The 20,972-nt window shown below is 37.9% G+C and overlaps 1 long non-coding RNA gene across 5 annotated transcripts in view; it reads right to left on the bottom strand.

The window, feature by feature from the left end:
- Positions 1-2,663: 2,663 nt before the first annotated feature.
- The window catches only part of LOC125253597, a 30,492-nt gene continuing 12,183 nt past the window's right edge, over positions 2,664-20,972 (bottom strand). Inside the window, exons 2-9 of one of the 5 annotated variants that reach the window (XR_007181478.1) lie at positions 20,466-20,526; positions 15,282-15,399; positions 13,252-13,356; positions 12,983-13,108; positions 12,494-12,612; positions 6,616-6,726; positions 3,402-3,488; positions 2,664-2,948 (exon numbers count right to left, since the gene is read on the bottom strand). This is a non-coding gene — a long non-coding RNA (uncharacterized LOC125253597). Of the gene's footprint in view, positions 2,949-2,986; positions 3,489-6,615; positions 6,727-12,493; positions 12,613-12,982; positions 13,109-13,251; positions 13,357-15,281; positions 15,400-20,465; positions 20,527-20,972 lie in introns of those variants that run through there. The other 4 variants (XR_007181481.1, XR_007181480.1, XR_007181477.1 and 1 more) reach the window with 4 other exon arrangements.

Below are 20,972 nucleotides of genomic sequence, written 5' to 3'. Positions count from 1 at the left end.
CATTAGCTGGCTCAGAAAGCCTTTCAATAAAGCATCCAAGCAAAAGGAGTCTATCCTCAGATAAACCAGCAGAGATGACCTACAGAGCTGGAACCAAGCCATAAGATGTTTTACCACCACATCTTCTCTATACACTGGACTGTTTTGTTTTAATCCTCTTCTGTATCTAGCTTGTGGATGCTATTCAGAGTAAATAAAACAAGACTAGGAAAGATTATTGGAGTACGCTTTACAAGAAAATACTCTTTGTACTTCAAAGTTTAATGTTTGATTAAATGTGTTTTATTTGTAATTATTCGTAAAATTGACTAGCAATTTCGCAGTGAAAATTGTTTCAAAGTTTGAATTTAGTTTTTGAATAGTTTTTTTTCAGTGCAGGTTCAATTAATTACAGAGCCCCTAAAGGGACACAGTGTTGTAAAAATGCTTTTGCGTCCTCTCGCAAATGTTTAACATTTCCAAGAAAAACTTTGCATTCACTCACTCGCGAGCAAACGCAAAGTTTCTTGGAGGGAACGCAAAAACATTGAAATTGACATACAAAAGCAATGACATATAATTTTTCCCTCTGGTCCCAACTCATATTTTTTTTCTTCACCACGTCCCTTCATGGGCTTCATAAATTGAACAATATCAATTCATGAATTAAAGGGATAGTTCACCCAAAATGAAAAATCTGTCATCATTTACTCACCCTCAAGTTGTTGCAAACCTGTATACATTTCTTTGTTCTGCTGTACACAAAGGAAGATATTTGGAAGAATGCTTGTAACCAAGCAGATCTCACCCCCCATTGACTACCACAGTAGGAAACAAAAAAATGTGGTTGAGGGCATAAAAGCAGTGATCTCTCAATTTCTGCACCCTAACGAATGCTTTCTTCATATCCAACAGTGCAAATGCGAAATAACTAAGAAATTCGTTGAATAAAACAGGAGTTTTGTTGCGAGTCCAGATCTCAGACAATGATAAACTCACGCTGTTTGATTGACAGCACCAGTGATTATAAAGGAAGCGCTCTTTGAACACTTTCTATATATAATTTAATCACTTTTTAAATAACTATATAATTATTTTCATCCTATTAAGAGAAACAATGTGAAGTTTAGTCCGTTTAGTCAATGGTTTGATTTACTGACGCATAGACAAAGAACATCTGACTGTACATGAATCATTACATATCAGTTAAAGGTGCCCTAGAATCAGAATTAGAATTTTCCTCGGCATAGTTGAATAACAAGAGTTCAGTACATGGAAAAGACATACATTGAGTTTCAAACCCCATTGTTTCCTCCTTCTTATGTAAATCTCATTTGTTTGAAAGACTTCCGGAAAACACTCGGATCTCAACATAACACCGACTGTTACGTAACAGTCGAGATCATTAATATGTATGACCCCAATATTTGCATAATGCCAGCCCATTCGACGCATTAGACAAGGAAAGGCAGTATTAATGGCTGGATCTGTGCACAGACTAGGTAAGCAAGCAAGAACAACAGCGAAAAATGGCAGATGGAGCAATAATAACTGACATGATCCATGATATCATGATATTTTTAGTGATATTTGTAAATTGTCTTTTATTTGTAAATTAGCAACATGCTAACGAACATCTTGTAAAGATCCACTTGAGGGTTATATTAGCTGTGTGAACTTTGTTTATGCGATGTATATATAGTCGAGAGCTCGTGGGGCAGAGAGAGCGCATCTCTTAAAGGGGTGGCGCGCTGAAAAAAATCAGTGCATAGTTAATGATGCCCCAAAATAGGCAGCTAAAAAAATTAATTAAAAAAAATCTATGGGGTATTTTGAGCTGAAACTTCACAGACACATTCAGGGGACACCTAGGAGTTATATTACATCTTGTAAAAAAACAATCTAGGGCACCTTTAAGGCATTAGAATTAACACAGTAACTTACATGTTGTTGCATTACTGTCGAGTCTATATCGTAAAAATCTGTTTGCAAAGCCTGCGCAGAAATGCGATTGATTTACCAAAGAATCTACAGTAAAATGTACTGAATACAAATCAATAAAGCTCAACTGAGACATTCGCATTGTTGAAAATAAATAACCATATTCCTAGCATTAGGATCCTTTGAAAGGTAATGTTATTTTTAGTCCTGTACCGCCCTCCTCCTCATCTCATGCCAGTGGGCGGGGCTAACGTTGCAATGATGAAGTAGGCATTGAATTCTTTTGTAGAGGTGGCGTTTCACCTATCTATGAGGCACATTCCAGGACGAGTCGTTCGCTGGGCCTGGTGTCAATAAAAGCTTGTATTGGAATAACAAGGAAGTTTTAAGTTCTGAAACTTACAGAATATTCTTATAGTACAATGACCTTTTATATATCAAAATCTTATGGAAAAGTTGATTTCTCAATTCATGACCCCTTTAAATGAAACTGCTACTCAAGGTCATGACCTCTATAGAAACGTATATGTCTGTGTGATGTAAGCCACGTCTCTTTTGTTCCACCCTTATGACTGCGCTGCCAAGCAAACATATTATTATTAGAATTTCAGATCAAAAGAGAATCATTATGTAATGAGTGGGGCAAAAATAGTTTTGCTGACCTTGGGGAAACATGGTGGGAAACATTTCAGCGGATCATCGCAACCAGCTGTTCCCTTGAGTGCAGATGAGTCTTAAATGCATTATTAGCGTGATGTGATTTTTATTGTTGCATAAGAGAATTTTTGGAAAGCTTCGGAGAGCTGATGGACTCAAAGAGAGAGAGAGATGCTCACACATCTGGGAGCAGTTCCTGACATGGATGACTGGCTTTTTCACTTCAATAGTGGCAATGTGAAGAATGATCAATCATGACACACCTCATTCCCTTTATGGCTGAGCGTCACATTTCTGGGACAGCTGCCGCTGTGTCTCACCTATTCTTGGGAGTTATGGCAAGATTCACATGGAAACAGGAAACCATGTGCCTGCAAACGCACATGCAAGCATAAACATTAGCATATGCGCATATATCTCAACCGTGATAATGAAAACACACTAGAAGATCACACTCAGAAGACCATTTCTCAACCCATGTATTGATTATATGGGTTAAAATGTGTTAAATATTGAAATTTTATCTTACCATTTAAAAATTCACCACAAAGGTTAATAAATGATTACAGTTGTCATGTTAACAATTAGCATCTTCTCAAAGCTTTCAACTTTTCTCAAGCATCTGTCAGTTACATTTTCTCCACAGTCAACCTCGAATGGCACTTTAAATTTTGCATGTCTTTTGGTGTATCGAAATATTGGATCTAAGCAGTAGACAGGCTTGATGGATTTGTTCTGGGGTTGAAGGTCAGGTAAACGTCTTGGGTTACTTGTGTGTAAGATGTCGAGTTTAATTTCAGGTGATGCCAGAGAACGCAACAAACCGAACATGATTCCTTCTGGACCGTAGTCTTCTCGCTCAGCGGTCCACTGGTGACAGGTGCGTATGTGTCTGGAGAGATTTCTTCAACCTGTAAAGCAGCCACAGGTTTATAGGCCTATTTTCATTTTCAATTTTTAAAGGATTAGTCCACTTTTAAATACACTTTTCCTGATAAATTTACTCACCCCCATGTCATCCAAGATGTTCATGTCTTTCTTTCGTCAGTTGAAAAGAAATGAAGGTTTTTGAGGAAAACATTACAGGATTTTTCTCCTTACAGTGGATTTCAATGGCTACCAACAGATTGAAGGTCAAAATGACAGTTTCAGTGCAGTTTCAAGGGCTTTGAACGATACCAGATGAGTAATAAGGGTCTTATCTAATGAATCGATCGGTCATTTTCGAAAAAAATACAACCGTTTATGCTTTATAAAGAAAATATCGCCTTGAACGCACTTTCCACTTCCGCATTCTTCATAACGCTTACGCTGAATGTTCTACGCCTTCCCTATTCTACTTACGTAACGAACGCGACGCCAGTTTCGTTTTTTTCCGTAACTTGAATAGGGAAGGCGTAGGACATTCAGCGTAAGCGTTATGAAGAATGCGGAAGCGGAAAGTACGTTCAATGCAATATTTTGTTTATAAAGCATAAACGGTTGTATTTTTTTCGAAAATGACCGATCGATTCGCTAGATAAGACCCTTATTACTCGTCTGGTATCGTCTAAAGCCCTTGAAGCTGCACTGAAACTGTAATTTTGACCTTCAACCTGTTGGTAGCCATTGAAATCCACTGTAAGGAGAATAATCCTGGAATGTTTTCCTCAAAAACCTTCAATTCTTTTCGACTGACGAAAGAAAGGCATGAACATCTTGGATGACATGGGGGTGAGTAAATTTATCAGGAAAAGTGTATTTAAAAGTGGACTAATCCTTTAACATTAAACCTGACCACTTAAAGGGTTACTATGGAATTTCATTTCTGGCATGAAATAAAAAAAAAAAATAAAAAAAAATGTAAAAAGGTAATTGCGACTTTTTATCTCATAATGCTGACATTTTTCTTGCAATTGAGAGTTTATATCTCACAATTCTGACTTTTTTTCTCAGAATTGTGAGATATAAACTCACAATTGCGAGTTATAAAGTCAGAATCGTGTGATATAAACTTATAATTGCGAGGAAAAAAGTAAAAATTGTGAGTTTATATCTTGCAATTCTGACTTTTTTCCCAGAATTGTGAGATAGAAACTTGCAATTGCATGTTATAATGTCCAATTGTGAGGGGAAAAAAGACTGACTTTTTAGATAGTGAGATATAAACTCACAATTCTGAGAAAAGTCAGAATTGTGAGTTTATATCACTCAATTCTGACTTTATAAGATGCAATTGTGAGTTTACATCTCGCAGTTCTGAGAAAAAAAGTCAGAATTGTGAGATAAAAAGTCGCAATTACCTTTTTTTTTATTTCGTGGTGGAAACAAGCTTCCATAGGTTACAGTAGGCGACGCAAAAGTAAAATTACTGTCATTACTTATGTCGTTCCAAATCCACAAGACTTTCGTTCATCTTTGGAACACAAATGAAGATATTTTTAATGAAATCTGAGAGATTTCTGTCTCTCCATTGTAATTCTATTCACCCAAAATTCTGATGCTTTAAAGTGCTCATAAAAAATTCATATGAATCAAGCATTGATCAGTAAACAAACAGAAGCTCAAGCATGCTTGCTTGATGTGTGAGATTCATGCATTTGTTACGCAACACATTTGAGCTTCCGCAAGAACCACTGAAGATTGCTCTCACGCATCAAGCACGTACGGTTGAGCTTCTGTTTATGTTCACTGATCAATGTTTATATGTGAAAAAAGGCTAAATTCATAATATAAAGTGATCATATCTCTTCAGAAGACTTGGATTAAATTTCTCGATTCATTTTACAATCTCTTTATGAACATTTTGTGTAAATAGACTTTAAATAGAAGGACAGAAATCTCTTAATTTTCATTCAAGGAACTTCATTTGTGTGTCCGAAGACGAACAAAAGTCTTATAAGTTTCGAACGACATGAGGGTGTGTAACTAATGACAGAATTTTCATTTTTTGACTGAACTATCCCTTTAAGGAGTCCAATGAATTTTTTATAGTTTTTATTTATTACTTTTATCAGTTTATTATTTGTGTGTTTCACATGTTTCACAATGTTAGTTAAAATTAATAACAACGAGCAATGCCAGTGCTTATCATTACACATCAAAATCAAGGCAAAACGTTGCAATGCCACTTATAGGAGTCCTAAAATTTGAGATCCATGAGTAAATCAACCTTCTCATTCACCTCGGCAAACGTGATCACAGCAATTATTCGATAATTAGCATTGGTTCACCACATCCAACGGCTTACTGCAGAAAGCTTTCAAGAAGTAACCACAAACACTGGACTCATCTAAATTAGAGGTGCAGAGGCAATTCACGCCCTTAATTTATTTGTAATTTGATGTTAGCTTACTAAACTGAAGGGTCATTACATGGTAACCATTAAACACATGGCTTTTGGGAAGGACAATATCATTTTCTCACTGCTGGGGGTGACAATTAGCAGAAAAGAAACCAGAAAATATTGTGGGTAATTCAGTTCATTCTTTCATTAATCTTGCTCGAGTGTAAATTAAACACACTGAAATTGAGTCTGCAGATTTGCACAGTTTGGTTGCATGTCATTTTATGATTTTAATGGAGAGTGTTGAGCTGAAAGAGTTGGGTTGAAAAGGAGCATTCAATGAAAGTCATGTCACCCAAATATTGTATTGTCACCAATAACCAGCTCCATTCCTGACCCTGACAAGAGAGAAGGATATTACTTAAAGGGATAGTTCACCCAAAAATGAAAATTCTGTCATCATTCACTCATCCTCAAGTTGTTCCAAACCTGTATGAGTTTCTGTTGAACATAAAAGATGATATTTTGAAAAATGTCGGAACTAACAAAGTTTTTATAACTGGATTCAGACTGAAATTTCCTCAGATAACCTATAAAGCAACTGCTGTTTTCAGCATATGTGAGGAGAGACCACATTATCAAGGGTTTTTAGGACTGAGATGAAAGACAGGGCCTGGAGCCCCCTAATTAGTGTCTAGCGTATTTTTTATGTGTCTATAAATGCGTCAGATGAGGACATAGTTAGCAACTTATTATAAAAAACCGCAAGTTACCATGTGAGCATTTGACTGGCAGGTTTCATGATAAACTGTCCTTAAATGCTGGGCTCAGACCAATGCAAAGGTCACTGTGTGCTATGCATCTGTCAAAACCGCTGGCATTCCCTTAAAAACAAGAACATTAGAGATTAATTATCAAATAGCCAGGGCTTTAATGAGGGGAACAAAAAGGTTACTGAAGCTCCATAACACATGCAAAATGGGACACTGACCACCCGCTAAGCTGGGCTCTCTTGGATGTGACATCTTGGACAATCATGCAATCCGACAGGGACATGTCAAGGAAAAAAGCTCTGAAAGCTAAAATCAGAGAACCTGCCATTCCTGTAGAGGCGGTAATAGAGACCAGAGAAGATTGAAGAGGTCACAGATGCATGTGTTTACCTCTGAAGAGCCTCTGCAATGTTGAGTGGTGATTCATATGAAATGAGTCATATCTGTGACTGATAGGGGAACTGAAATAACGAGCCTTAAAGCCAAACACATTAGAGATATAATTTACCGGTGTTGGGGAAAGTTACTTTTAAAAGTAATGGATTACAAGATTGCATTACTCCCTAAAAAAGCAACTTGTGTTATTTATTATGGAAAGTAATGCATTACATTACTTTTGCATTACTTTTTCTCATCTGGGCTGGGCTATTTTTGGCAAATGTAAAGGTTCTTTCACACCAAAAGTGGAATGAATAAGACTTAGATATTTATTTGAAGAAGTAACTCAGATATTTTGTTGTAAATTTAAAAGCAATGCGTTACTTTTCTAGTTACTTGAAAATAGTAATCTGATTACGTAACTCGCGTTACTTGTAATGCATTATCCCCAACACAAAATCAGCAATAAATGTAAAATGAACTATCACATGCTTTTTGCCCTAACATTTATGATCAAGTAAATATGAATATTTATTATCGCATACACCAATCAGGAGTAACATTATGACCACCTTCCTTATATTGAGTTGGTCCCCCTTTTGCTGCCAAAACAGCCCTGACCCCTCGAGGCATGGACTCCACTAGACCCCTGAAGGTGTGCTGTGGTATCTGGTATCCTCAACAAACCGTCTATATCGGCATGATGAATACGATCCTCAACCGGATGGAACTGGAATAAATACTTTGAATGTTGCGATCCTATCGGACTTATGATAGCAACCTGAATCGTAAAACAAATCACTGTTTGCCAGAGGAGAACTGGCCCCCCGACTAAGCCTGGTTTCTCCCAAGGTTTTTTTCTCCATTTTAACACCTATTTGCCACTTGTTTGCCACCTGATGTCACCTGATGGAGTTTGGGTTCCTTGCCGCTGTCGCCTTTGGCTTGCTTAGTTGGGGACACTTGACATTTGACTTGACATTCGATATTCAACAGTGCTTTTGATCTGCCTGCATTGACACTATTCTTTAAGAGCTGCTGTGCAGCCAAAATTATATACCAGTTATCACTGTAAAGCTGCTTTGACACAATCTGCATTGTAAAAAGCGCTATATAAATAAAGGTGACTTGACTTGACCAAGATGTTAGCAGCAGATCCTTTAAACCATTCCTGAACCATTTTTGCTTTGTGGCAGGGCGCATTATCCTGCTGAAAGAGGCCACAGCCACCAGGGAATACCGTTTCCATGAAAGGGTGTACATGGTCTGCAACAATGCTTAGGTGGGTGGTATGTGTCAAAGTAACATCCACATGGTTGACAGGACCCAAGGTTTCCCAGCAGAACATTGCCCAAAGCATCACACTGCCTTCGCCGGCTTGCCTTCTTCCCATAGTGCATCCTGATGCCATGTGTTCCCCCAGGTAAGCTACGCACACGCGCCCAGCCATCCACGTGATGTAAAAAAAAAAAACGTGATTCATCAGACCAGGCCACCTTCTTCTATCGCTCCGTGGTCCAGTTCTGATGCTCACGTGCCCACTGTTGGAGCTTTCGGCAGTGGACAGGGGTCAGCATGGGCACCCTGACTGCCCGATATGCAACAAACTGCGATGCACTGTGTATTCTGACACCTTTCTATCAGAACCAGCATTAACTTCTTGAGCAATCTGAGCTACAGTAGCTTGTCTGTTGGATCGGACCACACGGGCCAGCCTTCGCTCCCCACATTGGCCGCCCATGACCCTGTCGCCGGTTCACCACTTTTCCTTCCTTGGACCACTTTTGATAGATTCTGACCACTGCAGACCGAGAACACCCCACAAGAGCTGCAGTTTTGGAGATGCTCTGACCCAGTCCTCTAGCCATCACAATTTGGCCCTTGTCAAACTCACTCAAATCATTACGCTTGCCCATTTTTCCTGCTTCTAACACATCAACTTTGAGGACAAAATGTTCACTTGCTGCCTAATATATCCCACCCACTAACAGGTGGCGTGATGAAGAGATAATCAGTGTTATTCACTTCACCTGTCAGTGGTCATAATGTTATGCCTGATCGGTGTATAGAGCCTTAAACGGAGCAGTCACAAATAAACAAATCAATAAATGCATTTTGAAATTATTTATAGCAATACTTGCATATTATCCTAAAGATTCTACTAAGAAAAAATATTTTTAAATAAATCTATTGTAATACAACAATCTGCCTAAGCTGAACACAGGAACTATATATTAATACAGATAGTCCTCTGAGGTAATTTTCCATAATATTCCATAACTAAGGCACAAGATGACACTAGTTACGTTATATAAAACAATAAAACGAGTCTGCAATGTAATTCAAGAGACATGTAAGTAGTGCCTGCTTCATTGCCATAGGCAACAGTGAAGATTATTAAGAAATATCTGACCACTGCTGAATGCCGTATTTGACCAATCAGAATCAAGTATTGCAGAGAGCCAAACCAACCAGCTAAAAGGTTAATCACAACATTAAAAACTTTTATTTGAAGCAAAAATTTCAAAATCAGGAACAAGACTGGCTACATAACAGCTTTAATGAGGAAATATGAACTGTTGGCTTCAACAAATTGATTAAAGGTGCCCAAGAATGCTTTTTCACAAGATGTAATATAAGTCTAAGGGGTCTCCTGAATGTGTCTGTGAAGTTTCAGCTCAAAATACCCCATAGATTTTTTTTAATTAATTTTTTTAACTGCCTATTTTGGGGCATCATTAACAATGCACTGATTTAGGCAGCACGCCGCCCCCTTAAATCGCGTGCTCCCTGCCACACCAGCTGTCGACTATATTACAGCGCATTTACAAAGTTCACACAGCTAATATAACCCTCAAATGGATCTTTACAAGATGTTCGTCATGCATGCTGTATGCATGCTTCGAATTATGTGAGTAAAGTATTTATTTGGATGTTAACGTTTTATTCTGAGTGAATTTGAGGCTGTCCTCCGTGGCTAATGGCTAATGCTACACTGTTGGAGAGATTTATAAAGAATGAAGTTGTGTTTATGAAATATACAGACTGCAAGTGTTTAAAAATGAAAATAGCGACGGCTCGTCTCCGTGAATACAGTAAGAAACGATGGTAACTTTAACCACATTTAACAGTACATTAGCAACATACTAACGAAACATTTAGAAAGACAATTTACAAATATCAGTAAAAATATCATGTTATCATGGATCATGTCAGTTATTATTGCTCCATCTGCCATTTTTCGCTGTTGTTCATGCTTACCTAGTCTGATGCTTCATCTGTGCACAGATCCAGACGTTAATACTGGCTTGTGTAATCCCTTGAACATGGGCTGGCACAAATATTGGGGGCGTACACCCCGACTGTTGCGTAACAGTCGGTGTTATGTTGAGATTCGCCTGTTCTTCGGAGGTCGTTTAAACAAATGAGATTTATATAAGAAGGAGGAAACAATAGAGTTTGAGACTCAATGTATGTCTTTTCCATGTACTGAACTCTTGTTATTTAACTATGCCAAGGTAAATTCAATTTTTGAATCTAGGGCACCTTTAACAACTTTGTATCTCGTAGGTCTGTCTTTAAAGGTTTATGTTGTCATTAAAAATATATTTCTCTATAAAGAAAATTAATGGAATATTTACTTCCAGAACTGGAGTGTTATACCAACATATAAAAAGATACAGTGAGACTAAGATACTATTTGACTATTTAAAAATAGGCATTTCATCGATTTGTGTTCACACCACTTATCCAGTATATGGTCCATTTATCTCTAACAAGCCTTTGAAAAAATGCCAGATGTCAAACATGTGCTCTAATAAATCATTATGTGCGTGGGTGAAGTGCCTCATGCCTTGTATAAAAAGCAGTGTAAATGTATGCAGCCTACTATAGCCTGTTTATTTTTGTTTATTACCATTTTGAATTCAGTGAATTTATAATTTCAGTGGTTCTGTAAGGATGAATCTCATCTGCCAAGAATCTACCACCTGTTTATCTTTTATAGCATATGCTAATGTACATCATGAATCAATGTATATATTCTTGGAAAGAAACAATGAAGTCTCAGTTTGCTTATGGGAGCAACTCAGCATCTCTGATTAGTTTTGGATCTTAGCCAGACAAACAGAGGTCTCTGAGGACACACCACCACTTAACAAACAAATCTCCCTCTCTTTCTCTTATCTTTCATATACATACATACTTTATAAGCCCACAATTTTAAACTCTGCACCTGTACAACCTGCATTATTATGTAAATCTATCTTATGTGCCCGTCTGTGTGAGTTGTTCACCGTAGGACCACATGTTCTGGGTATCTGACCTGGCGAGGCATGACACCAGCTGGTTTTACAAATGTGTTAGCCTCCCTGGCTTACAACGCTAGCTCATTAGCTAGAATCAGATGTTGTTCTGCAGGGCAAGAACAAATGTCATCAGGGTATTCAGCACTGAAGGACTGAACAAGCACCTTGGCTCTGTCTCAATTTACATACAATTATACATGATACTAGACCGTTGTTGTAGCTAGAGCTGGGAACTTGACTAAATGGTCTCCAGCGCTAGCCAAAACAACAGTTTATATTATTGAAATTAAATGGAAGAAACTAAAGAAATTTCTGGGTCATATTTCACCCAAAACTTAAATTAAAAAGAGAGAAAAGTACTTATGCTTTAGCTGAAGAAAATGAAGCCTTTATCTTTGAAATAAGTAAAAATCTTTTATGATGATTAAACATTCCTGTGCAGACACAAACATTCATTATTTTTGTTTTGTTTTTGCGCACAAAAAGTATTCTTGTTACTTCATAACATCAAGATTGGAATGTTCTAAGCCCTTGATCACTTGGAATCCACTATGAAGTTGATTTATTATTTATTTTTTCCCCTCACAAAATTGTTTTATGCAGCATTCTATATGTATAAATGTGGGTTTTAAATATTAAAAAATAATGAATATATCAGAGTTGTTTGTAGTGGGGTAAATTAAACGCAATATGCGGTGACGTCACAATCGTGTTGCATTGTGGAATATGGAGCTGCCTGAAGTGTACATATTAAATAGACCTGGGAGAGGGGTCTGTCCAAATAAACTTCCCTCATCCACTTCACAAAGTGGAACGCACTTCAAAATGGTGGCAGGGATTCTCCCAAAGAGAAGTGCTTAGGGAAGTTTGTGAGTGTGTCTAAAAGTGGACTGCTTACATACGCTGTTGCTTGTTTCTGCTTCTTCTTCGCCTGTGTTTTGATGAGAAGATACAGTACTCATTCAGAATATGTGTAATAGCGCCCCCTACCGTATAACAGTGAGAATGCGGAAAGCCGGAAAATTACGTCAATGGCGGGAAAGCTTTGTCTCATAAATAACGGATATTTCCTTCAATGGCGGGGAACGAGTAAATTTTCAAAATGTATAATTTTTGCCATTATAATTAGCAGTTCCTCCTGTCTCACTTATGCAAAAATAACATGGCTCAAGTGGTAGTTGTTGTTGTTTTACCTTTCAGTCAGGTCAAGATACACAGTCTCTCAATTTACAAGACAGGTAGAGAGGTCCCGGTTTCTCCCCAGACTGTTGTTGTCCAGCAGCTCGATCTATAGCGGGTAATGAAGCATCTTCTAAAAAAAAATGTTATATAGCATTGTGGGTGAGATGGCCTGCAGATTTCTTGAGGGGCCAAAAAGAGAACTTAAACTTTAAAAAGAGTTTAAATACTTTAAAAAACTTTTTAAAGGTTTAAAGTGCACTATAGCATTAGGCTATAGTTGTGTATCTGCATATTGAGCTGGGATACAAGAAAGTGCTCAAAAATGCAGCCTTCTGGTTCACAAAAAGATGTGTACTGAGGTTAATATATGTGTGCTAACAATAAGTGCATTGATCTCGGATAGTGCTTGTGAAATGAAGGGTGGTCTCCTTCCCAAGAGGGACTTTGTAAGCAGTTTGATTGAGGTCCACTTGGTGGTAAGACCTCTGGAGGTCACCTACCTCAACTCTACGCTGCAGGACACCAAACAGCTTCTGACAGGCATTTAGCAACGGATAGGATTGTTGAGATGAAAGCCACTATTTGTCCATTGACCCCTGTGGAGACCAAGCCGTGTATCCATCAATCTGCTCAGGAAGGAAAGGTGAAAGAACAAAAAAGAAGACAACTGATGAACCGCTCTTCAGAATCCAATAATTAAGTTGTTGTTGTACCCTGCGGGAAATAAAAACGGGCTGTTGCATGGGAGGAAAAAGGAGGATAAAAGGACCTTGTGTAAAGAGAAGTGCTGATGGAGTGAGCTGAGCTGAAACAGGTGGAGGTGGAGAGATGGCACGTGTGGATGGATTGTTTTAGGGAGGAAGTCATGCGTGGCCTGCAAGATGATGAGAAGATCAGATAATTAAACGTGATGACAGAGAGCTTGACTATCCTGTATGCATTTAAATATGGTGTCAATGGATGAAAGCATTTCAAATAGATAAATAGACAAACAGTATCTAAAATATAATCTATTTAGAGTACAATAGTACATACAAACCCGATTCCAAAAAAGTTGGGACACTGTACAAATTGTGAATAAAAACAGAATGCAATGATGTGGAAGTTTCAAATTTCAATATTTTATTCAGAATACAACATAGATGACATATCAAATGCTTAAACTGAGAAAATGTATCATTTTAAGGGAAAAATAAGTTGATTTTAATTTCATGGCATCAACACGTCTCAAAAAAGTTGGGACAAGGCCATGTTTACCACTGTGTGGCATCCCCTCTTCTTTTTATAGCAGTCTGCAAACGTCTGGGGACTGAGGAGACAAGTTGCTCAAGTTTAGGAATAGGAATGTTGTCCCATTCTTGTCTAATACAGGCTTCTAGTTGCTCAACTGTCTTAGGTCTTCTTTGTCGCATCTTCCTCTTTATGATGCGCCAAATGTTTTCTATGGGTGAAAGATCTGGACTGCAGGCTGGCCATTTCAGTACCCGGATCCTTCTTCTACACAGCCATGATGTTGTAATTGATGCAGTATGTGGTCTGGCATTGTCATGTTGGAAAATGCAAGGTCTTCCCTGAAAGAGACGACGTCTGGATGGGAGCATATGTTGTTCTAGAACTTGGATATACCTTTCAGCATTGATGGTGCCTTTCCAGATGTGTAACCTGCCCATGCCACATGTACTCATGCAACCCCATACCATCAGAGATGCCGGCTTCTGAACTGAGCGCTGATAACATCTTGGGTTGTTCTTGTCCTCTTTAGTCCGGATGACATGGCGTCCCAGTTTTCCAAAAAGAACTTCAAATTTTGATTCGTCTGACCACAGAACAGTTTTCCACTTTGCCACAGTACATTTAAAATGAGCCTTGGCCCAGAGAAAATGCCTGCACTTCTGGATCATGTTTAGATATGGCTTCTTTTTTGACCTATAGAGTCAAAAAAGGCACGGTGGATTGTGTTCACTGACAATGTTGGATTGTGGAATGGTGGATTGTGTTCAATGACAATGTTTTCTGGAAGTATTCCTGAGCCCGTGTTGTGATTTCCATTACAGTAGCATTCCTGTATGTGATGCCCTTCTAAGGGCCCGAAGATCACGGGCATCCAGTATGGTTTTCTGGCCTTGACCCTTACGCACAGAGATTGCTCCAGATTCTCTGAATCTTTGGATGATATTATGCACTGTAAATGATGATAACTTCAAACTCTTTACGATTTTTCTCTGAGAAACTCCTTTCTGATATTGCTCCACTATTTTTCGCCACAGCATTGGGGGAATTGGTGATCCTCTGCCCATCTTGACTTCTGAGAGACACTGCCACTCTGAGAGGCTCTTTTTATACCCAATCATGTTGCCAATTGACCTAATAAGTTGCAAATTGGTCCTCCAGCTGTTCCTTATATGTACATTTAACTTTTCCGGCCTCTTATTGCTATCTGTCCCAACTTTTTTGGGATGTGTAGCTCTCAAGAAATCCAAAATGAGCCAATATTTGGCATGACATTTCAAAATGTCTCACTTTCAACATTTGATGTGTTATCTATATTCTATTGTGTATAAAATATAAGTTTATGAGATTTGTAAATTATTGCATTCCTTTTTTATTCACAATTTGTACAGTGTCCCAACTTTTTTGGAATCGGGTTTGTATAAACATACATATCAATATAATACCAAGGATTCATTAAGATGTTCACGTTTATAAAGTTGTGCATAGATAAATACTTAAGCATTTTTTTATGCTGTATGGCAAAGAAATGTTTTTTGCAGTTCTACTTCATCAAAATATTAAGATTACCTGAAGAAAGTTGACAATTATGTTCAGATTAGCTGGTGAGTTGGAACCAGGTGCGATGTAAAGAAATGTCTGTGATGGACAAAGTTGCCCTCTGGCTAGAGTGCATTAAATTCACAGCCTGCAGTAATCAAACATGACATCTGATCATTAAATTCGTCCTACAAAGTTGGCTAGAGCCGAAGTACAATAATGAGAGAGGAAGTTTTATAGAAATATGTTTTATAGCCTCGAACAAGCACAGAGTTTTAGAGTAAGATTCATTGCTCACTGCTATACTTAGTAACACAAAAAAGGGATAGATCTTAAAGGGATAGTTCACCCAAAATTAAAGGGTTAGTTCACCCAAAAATGATGTCATTAATTACTCACCCTCATGTCATTCTACAACCGTAAGACCTTTGTTCATCTTCAGAACACAAATTAAGATATTTTGGATGAAATCCTCCATAGACAGCAGTTTAATTACCACTTTCAAGGTTCAGAAAGGTAGTAAAGACATCTTTAAATTGGTCCATGTGACTACAGTGGTTCAACCTTAATTTTATGAAGCGATGAGAATACTTTTTGTGTACAAAAACAAAACAAAAATATCGACTTTATTCAACAATTTCTTCTCTTCCCTGTCTGTCTCCTATGCTGTTGACACAGTAAACACAGTGCAGCGCTTCCTGGTTCTAAGTCAGAACGCTGGCTCATTATTCGCTAGCTCCTGCATCAGCATCACATGCATGCGCCAATGTCTTTCCTGCCTTTCTGGACCTTGAAAGTGGTTATTAAATTGCTATATGGAGGGGTCAAAGAGCTCTCGGATTTCATCAATATATCTTAATTTGTGTTCCGAAGATGAACGAAGGTCTTATGGGTGTGGAACTACATGAGGGTGAGTAATTGATTACAGAAATTTCAATTTTGGGTGAAATATCCCTTTAATTAAAAATGTTAATGTCCCCTTTAGACATTTTGTTGACAATAAGTAACGTTGGACATACATGTCAACTAACTCTCATTAGTGGACTGTTAGGGGTAGAGTTAGGGTTAGTAGAATAAGTTGACATGTACTTGCAAAGTTACTTATAATGAACAGAATGTCTAGTGGGCCATCAAAAAGTGTTAGCACAAAAAAACAAAAAACTAACTTTCCTCTGTGGAAAAATGAATAAATAAATAAATAATAAATGCTGTAGAAATTCTACTTCTGGGTGAACTAACCCTAGTGCTTTCAAATCGATTAAATCACAATTAATCACATCTAACAAAGTTTGTGTGTTTATAATATATGTGACCCCGGACCACAAAACCATAAGTCATAAGTCTCAGCGGTATATTTGTAGCAATATCCAACAATACAATTGTATGGGTCAAAATTATACATTTTTCTTTTATGCCAAAAATCATTAGGATATTAAGTAAAGATCATGTTCCATGAAGATATTTTGTAAATTTCCTACTGTAAATATATAAAAAAATTATTTTTGTGAGTGGATATGCATTGCTAAGGACTTCATTTGGACAACTTTAAAGGCGATTTTCACAATATTTAGATTTTTTTGCACCCTCAGATTCAAGAATATCAAATAGTTGTATCTCGGCCAAATATTGTCCTATCCTAACGAACCATACATCAGTGGAAAGCTTATTTAATTTTATTTTCAACAAAAATTACCCTTATGAATGGTTTTGTAGTCCTATATAACCAACCAAAACAGTTCTCAAGTGGATTATGACAACTACAATAGAGAATTACATTGGAATAGTACAGAAGAAATGCTCATGCACCTTTCCACATCAATTTCATGCACAACTCAAACAAGTGAGCCCTGGAGCGACATCTATAATTATCAACCTCTGAAGCTGAGAAAATTGCAGGATTTGCTTTTCTCTGTATGTCTTGAAGATAAATCTTTGAAGTTTTTATCCAAGCAAGGTGTCATCCTTTTCCCCAAACAGAGGGCAGAAGATAATCATAGATAATTGCAGTCACATGTGATAATACAGTACAATTTTTTACTGCACTCCAGGTCCACATCATGTGATCTCCCCTAGTCCATGCAGGAAGTAATGTGTTTCCATGCAGATAATTGCACTGTGCTAATAAATTAAACGCTGATGAACTACCATTTAAATTGGTGCTGGTGTCTATGTGTGTGTGAGGAAGAGGAAACTACCTGCCATTTTTCTCATGGAGGTTTTATTATTTAAGAGTAGGGTGTAAGGAACAACTATAGCCGTGACCATGCAATCTCTAGGGTCTGCTGTAATGATGGCCGCTGACATAGATTCATGCTTATCATTACTCTGTGCTGTTTACAATAACACCTTGGCCAGCTTGAAAGTGTCAGCGGGGAAACGGTATTAAGAAAAATGCCTAGCATTACATTTTAGCCTGCAGCGCAAAAATACCTATCCATCTCTCATTCTGGGCGGCTAACTGATGGATATCAGAATATTGCAATAACGCAGGCAGCCTGGCAAATTGCTGCACCTCACCTTGTTTGACAGGGTCTTGTGTCTGTCTCTGTGAGACTAAAGACTGCCTAATCTTGGTCACGTGCATTAAGACTGCAATCTTGTCTTTTACATCAGAGATTCTCAACTGCTGGGTCATGACCCCAAAAATGGGTTGGAGGTCAGGAGAGCAGGGAAAGAAAAAATGTTAAATGCAGATAACAGAATACAACTAACCATATAAATAGGCCTGTCAACTTTTAGTCAGTGTGTGTCCAAAGGCATCAAACTCTTTGATATTTCACTGCAAATTCATCCCTCACTTGATAGAAACTAGCCAAATAGACAGGCAACAAAATGGACAGTTTGCTTGACATCCCCTCAAACCGAAAAACAAAGTAAAATCTTTGTAAAGTAAAAGAAACTATAACTCAGACTACATTAAAAATGGATACAAATGGTTTGTGATGGCTTACTGGCATGTAGTACAGAAGCACTAAGAGACCATTCAGTCAAGTTTTAGAGTACATTTACACAACAACCTTCCTTTGCATTTTTTGCGTACACAAGATAATGTTGTATTATGCTGCCAGGCCAGTAGTTGGCAATGTCGCTTGATAAAGAAACACTACGCACCTATAGACCGAACACGTAATACGCATGCGCATGACGTTAGCGTTTTCACAAATTTGCGTTTTTGTGGTTTTCACAGAGAGAATAATGGTATTGTTTTCAAAAACTTGCACTTTAAAAAACCCGTTTTCAGGCCCCCAGAACTGTTGAATGGCCAAAATGCATGAAAGGTTTCCAGTTTTTATTTGAAAATAGTTTCAAGTAGTCTTAGTGTGATCAGGAGAAAAGTGACAAAACAAAAGTTGTTTTCTTGGTAACTGTCTGGCAGGAACAAGAGATTCTCATGCAATATATGCACTGTTAACAAGTGAAAAATTGGATTTTGCTTTTTAATCAGGGACTCACTCAAGCTGGAATATGGTGATGTCTGTCTGTGATGGAGCACTTCCTAATCAATGTCTGACACTTGAGAATGAGACTACAGCTTTATCATCATAGGAACTAAAGTGACCCTGAACATGTGGTCAATTTCACTGCCAGTCAACTTGAGGGACTACTAGGGCGTCTGCATACTTATAGACTGATGTTCGAGAAATGGGAATGAAATGGTTTGAAGTCATGCACACAAGAAAACAAAACGAAATTGCAGTCTTATAAGCCTTCTGTAATGTCTCATTCTCAACTATACAGCCTAGAGATCCACTAAAAGCTTCTAGTTCCTCTTTACATATTTGTCTAGACTCACATTAAAAAAAAAAAAAAAAAAAAATCTCTATTTACTACCCCTCATTTCCCTTTATGGACCCTAATGGGTCTGTACGCCACATTAATCCACCATTGATGCTTTCAAAAAAAAAAAAAAAAAAAAAAAAAAAAAGCCCTTTTCCTTAATTTTTCCTTTTCTACATCAAAAGACACAGTCCATAAACTCGCTCACATCTGTGATGCAATTAAATTACCAGCAAGACTAATGGGGAGGTGGTTTCAAACTTGACTGACATTCGAGGGTGTCTGTCCGACTAAAGAGCCATTATTGACACAGATGCGGTGGTCATATATACACACACTGATGCTATTTTGGTGATAGTTTCATTAGCTCATGACAGTCCCATCAACACCTTCGTTAGCACATTCAACACGTGTGGGGATTCTGAATGGCCAGGTCCCCAATGCGTGTAGAAATGACAAGCATATGTTAAAACAGTCAAATTAAGCATCTGTTAGGAAATTACCGAAGTGCAGCAGCAGTAATGAATATATCTCATATACAGAGGCGAATCCACAAAACAAACTTGGGGCCTGACAAATGGATGTGGTGATTAAATTCACTGACTTGATTGGGGAAACATGGGACATCTGTGATGGTAGAAAACATTAGCAGCTGAGAGTCGGCTCTTTGCAATCAGTGTTGAGAGCGAGCACATATTTTACATATCTTTTCAATCAAAAGCAATCAGTACTTAACCTGTTAAGAAACCTGCTAGGCTATTCATGGCTAAAAATGAAATTTTCATTTTACTCACACCTATGTTGTTTGAAATCTTTATAACTGTCTTTCATTTGTGGAACACAAAAGAAGAAATTTTAAATGGGACCTATAATGCCCCTTTTACAAGATGTAATATAAGCCTCTGGTGTCCCCAGAATGTGTCTGTGAAGGTTCACCTCATAATACCCTACATTTCATTTATTATAGCTTGTCAAATTTGCCCCTATTTGGGTGTGAGCAAAAACAAGCCATTTTTTTGTGCATGTCCCTTTAAATGCAAATGAGCTGCTGTTCTCGACCCGCTTTCCAGAAGAGGGTGGAGCTTTAACAGCTCACGCTTCGGTTTCTCAAAAACAACAAAGCTGGAGAATCTCACGCAGCCAAAATGTTGATTGTCAATAATATTGTTCAGCCTTATGTTGTTCAAACCGGAGTCAAACACTGATGGAGAGTTCATTCAACTCATCGACTAGCATGTGCCATCATGTTAATCTTTTGTGAAAATCCAGCTGAACTGACCCTCATTTCTGAAGCAGTTCACCGTGAAATGACGGCATGGCAACAACACTCTACTACAACATCCCTTCCTCTTCGCTAAAGCAGCCCAACATGGCCTTTGTTGCATGTTCCCGGGGGCAGGGTTTATGTAAATTTTTGGGGTTTGTGATGTCACCAACCTGGGAAGAAGCTCGTTGTAGTCCCTACCAGCCATTTGTTGTAGTCCTTAAACAGCGATTTCTGTAAAAGAAAATATCTCCATTTGCATTGAACTTTCAGCGTTGTAACTTTGCAGATTTTGTTTATGCTTAAACAGCAACATTACACACTAACTAAAGTTAAAAAAAGGATCAAGGACCCCTTTAAATAAATCATTAATAAATAATTTGTTGCTCTTCTCCATGAAATTACAATAAATGGGGTTAGCAATTAATCAAAAAACACTTGTGAACTTCCTTGGGTCAGTGTTGAGTTTCACTTCATCTTAGCCTTTACATTAACAAACTCTCATCCGCATCACCTCTGAGTAAATGGACCTGAATAAACGGAGGTCTGAGTGATTGATTTATTAGTCTGATCTTGAGCACCTTGGTTCAGGGACAGTTAATGTTTAATGATGTGGTTTAGCCCAATGGCCTTAACCTAGATTTAGACTCGGCTGATTCCATTACTCATGATTACCTGTG

Source organism: Megalobrama amblycephala, linkage group LG18, assembly GCF_018812025.1.
Source record: "Megalobrama amblycephala isolate DHTTF-2021 linkage group LG18, ASM1881202v1, whole genome shotgun sequence".
In the NCBI taxonomy this organism is placed as follows: Eukaryota; Metazoa; Chordata; class Actinopteri; order Cypriniformes; family Xenocyprididae; genus Megalobrama; species Megalobrama amblycephala.
This window is presented reverse-complemented; position numbering and strand designations above follow the sequence as displayed.